The 3,688-nt window shown below is 43.7% G+C and overlaps 1 long non-coding RNA gene across 1 annotated transcript; it reads left to right on the forward strand.

The window, feature by feature from the left end:
* The first annotated feature begins 260 nt into the window (after positions 1–260).
* LOC306984124 lies at positions 261–2,659 on the forward strand. Its single transcript, XR_013794492.1, has 3 exons — positions 261–1,898; positions 1,981–2,107; positions 2,185–2,659. It is a non-coding gene; the product is annotated as an uncharacterized lncRNA (long non-coding RNA).
* Positions 2,660–3,688: the final 1,029 nt, after the last annotated feature.

A 3,688-nucleotide genomic window follows, 5' to 3' on the forward strand; every position in this document is an offset into this window, starting at 1 on the left:
TGTGTTCACTGTGGTGTGGTTGTGTGTTTACTGGGGAACTTTCCCTGGGATTTCTTACTGCCTCTGACTCCTTTCTCCTCCATCGGTAAGCCTCAGCATTTTTACGTTTGTTATTTTGTTTTGTTTTTTTCTGTGTTCTCTTCCCCGAGAGATGGTTTTACAGTGTTTTAAATAATTGAAATAAAAGTAGTTTCTTCAAATTTGAACCCGTCTTTGGCTGTATTGTACGTGTACCTGTGTGTCCTTAATTGTATTAATATAATTCCAATAAGGGAGTAAAATCATTCCCTGGGTGAAATTCCCAGGGTGGCGTAGTCGGTGTTTTGTCTGTTCATATTTCGAATGCCACAATCTGGCGTAGTCGGCAGGATACAATTTAACGCCAAGACGTGTTCAATTTTGTTGTTTGTTGTCTTTCTCGCTCTTTTTTTTTTTTGTGTGTGTTTTTTTGTGTTATAGGCAAAACAGCAGCTGGCTTTCTTCCTCCGCCCTTCCTATCTCCTAACGGTAGAGTTCCCCTTTGTTGGGTAGGGTTTCCCTTTGTTGGGTAGGGTAAGTATGGAGGGAGAGGTACAGGAGTTGAGCGACTTAATTGAGCAGTCAAGAGCCGATAATGAGAGGCTGCGCCAGGAACAGGCTGCGGCCGTCCCTGGACCTAGTTTCGCACCCTCTAATGCGTTACCCGGTTGTAGGGTTGTCAGGTCCCCATCTTGTCAAATGGTTGGGTGGATTTTAATTTCGTGTTGACCAACAGTAGCGGAATGGTATCTATTGTTACAGAGTGTAATTTTAAAGTTTGTCGAGCTCATGCACGTTTAGGGAGTGACCAGTTCGAGTCTTAAAAATATGGCCCGCTGAGGGTTCTGTTTTTACTTGTATCATGTTTGAGGACTCGTGTATCACTTGTTTCACATCATTTAGCCGTCACGTTAAGAGGACTTGTGTATCACTTGTTTCTTGTCATTTAGCCGCCATGTTTGAGGACTCGTGCATCACTTGTTTCTCGTCATTTAGCCGCCATGTTTGAGGACTCGTGTATCACTTGTTTCTCGTCATTTAGCCGCCATGTTTGAGGACTCGTGCATCACTTGTTTCTCGTCATTTAACCGCCATGTTTGAGGACTCGTGTATCACCTGTTTCTCGTTATTTAACCGCCATGTTTGAGGACTCGTGCATCACTTGTTTCTCGTCATTTAGCCGCCATGTTTGAGGACTCGTGTATCACTTGTTTCTCGTCATTTAGCCGCCATGTTTGAGGACTCGTGCATCACTTGTTTCTCGTCATTTAACCGCCATGTTTGAGGACTCGTGTATCACCTGTTTCTCGTTATTTAACCGCCATGTTTGAGGACTCGTGCATCACTTGTTTCTCGTCATTTAGCCGCCATGTTTGAGGACTCGTGTATCACTTGTTTCTCGTCATTTAGCCGCCATGTTTGAGGACTCGTGTATCACCTGTTTCTCGTTATTTAGCCGCCATGGTAAGAGGACTTGGGCATCACTTGTTTCTCGTCGAGTAGCCGTAAAGGCAGAGGACCTGTAACAAGTGCCTTACTCGTGTTTTAATCATGTTGGAGGACTTGTGTATCGCTTGTTCTCGTAAATGGTTTTAGGTGCGTGACTTCTGTGTCTACTGTTGTGCTGCCCTCTTTAGGCCCTGGAAGTGAGTAGCAAGAGTTGCTTATCGTCGGGGCGCCGATACAAAAAGCTGGGGTAGATTGTAGCAGTATTAATTAATACGTAATGTGTATCTGGCGTACTTTTGGCCAATCCTCATGTGAGGCTCCATCCTATAAATATCGCGAGTAGTCCTTCTAACGCGTTCTCTTGCTCGTCAGTGACGGAAGTTGTGTTGTGCTTCCGGGTCGCTCTCTCCGGTGCTCTGCTGTGCTGACAGGTAGGGTAGTGGCTTCGTTGTCTCCACACCAATATATTGTTCTTATCTGCAGTGATGGTTATTATGTGTTGGACGTTCATAGATCTCCGTTTCGGGGCCCAGTTTTCCATCTCGTCAGTCAGCACATTCAATAAACGCTACTGCATTATCGGTGACGTCGGCACGCGTCGAGCTGTCTCCCTCGGGTGTAAATGAATGCTGCTTGATCGGTATGTATGCCATGATGTGTGATTATTCCTTTCATTTTTAATTAGGGTTAATGGTAATATTTGTGTGTAAACAACAGGAATGAGGCCGGTGTAACTGGAGATCGTCGCCAGCAACACTGTTGATTCGCTAGCTGCTGTTTTGCCTTCACGGCTGTTTTGTAGACACTGTTTTGCCTTCACGGCTGTTTTGCAGACACCGTTTGTTTCTTGTACGGTTGTCTTTAAGACACTTATTTTGCCCTGTACGGCTGTCTTTCCTGGACCATTGGTTTCCCTGAACTACTGTTTTATACGTATTTATTGAACCTGTACCAGCAATTGGAGCATATTGCTGTGCGCTCGTCTTGCCATTTAATACTAAACGTTACGGGGCCATTACGCCTGCATGGCCAACAGTATGTGTCATTTGTTTCATGTGGGCTATTGTTTTTATGATGTCTGAATATAGCTCAAGGGGTTGGGGCTTTATATTATAATTTTGCTGATTATGAAGTTTGTTTTCTTGTTGTTTGTTCATTCCAATTTGGATTAATAAGTGTATTTATATTTTGTTTTATTCCTTCTTTTCGGATTACTGGATTTATATATCTTTAGATATATATAGTTTTCTTTATACTGCCCTTTTATAACCATTGCTGGTTTTGGCAGTCATTGTCTGTACTTTCTGATAAGTGTTCCTTTCATTTAAAGATTTAGATTTTCTGTATTTTCTATTCTTTTTGGCGAATCCTTGTTAAAGGAGTGTGTGTGTGCTTGTTTCATTCTTCTTTGTTTGTTACAGTGACTGAGAGCCGATGGTGGTGTTGGTGTCTGGGTGGTAGTGTCCCCTTCCGGTGTGCTGTTGACTTTCTCATCATCTTTTGTGTTCACTGTGGTGTGGTTGTGTGTTTACTGGGGAACTTTCCCTGGGATTTCTTACTGCCTCTGACTCCTTTCTCCTCCATCGGTAAGCCTCAGCATTTTTACGTTTGTTATTTTGTTTTGTTTTTTTCTGTGTTCTCTTCCCCGAGAGATGGTTTTACAGTGTTTTAAATAATTGAAATAAAAGTAGTTTCTTCAAATTTGAACCCGTCTTTGGCTGTATTGTACGTGTACCTGTGTGTCCTTAATTGTATTAATATAATTCCAATAAGGGAGTAAAATCATTCCCTGGGTGAAACTCCCAGGGTGGCGTAGTCGGTGTTTTGTCTGTTCATATTTCGAATGCCACATTTAGTTAGTATTTGAGCAAATAGAAATTGATATCCGTGGGCTTCTGTGTTCTGTGTGTATTTACTGTGTCAGTTTGCCGAGGCAGAACAATGTTTGTGACGCTTGTGTGTGTGTATGTGTGTGAAGAAGGAGCAGATTGTCTGGCCTCTAAAGAGGCATGTGGGCCCACAGAGTCCGCCCCAGGTCAACCATAGCCAGAAGCAGATGAGCAGGTAGTCAGTATTAGCTGCCAGTAACCAGTAACCGCCATTCACCAATGTGGCACGCCAAGCAGAGATGTGACAGCACAGGCCGCTTGCTGAGTGCCAAGCTGTCCAGTAGATCCGCACATGGGCCTGAGCAGTTTCAGCGGGACAGTACCACCCCGAC

Source organism: Phoxinus phoxinus (genome assembly GCF_949152265.1).
Source record: "Phoxinus phoxinus genome assembly, chromosome: 2".
Taxonomy (NCBI): domain Eukaryota; kingdom Metazoa; phylum Chordata; class Actinopteri; order Cypriniformes; family Leuciscidae; genus Phoxinus; species Phoxinus phoxinus.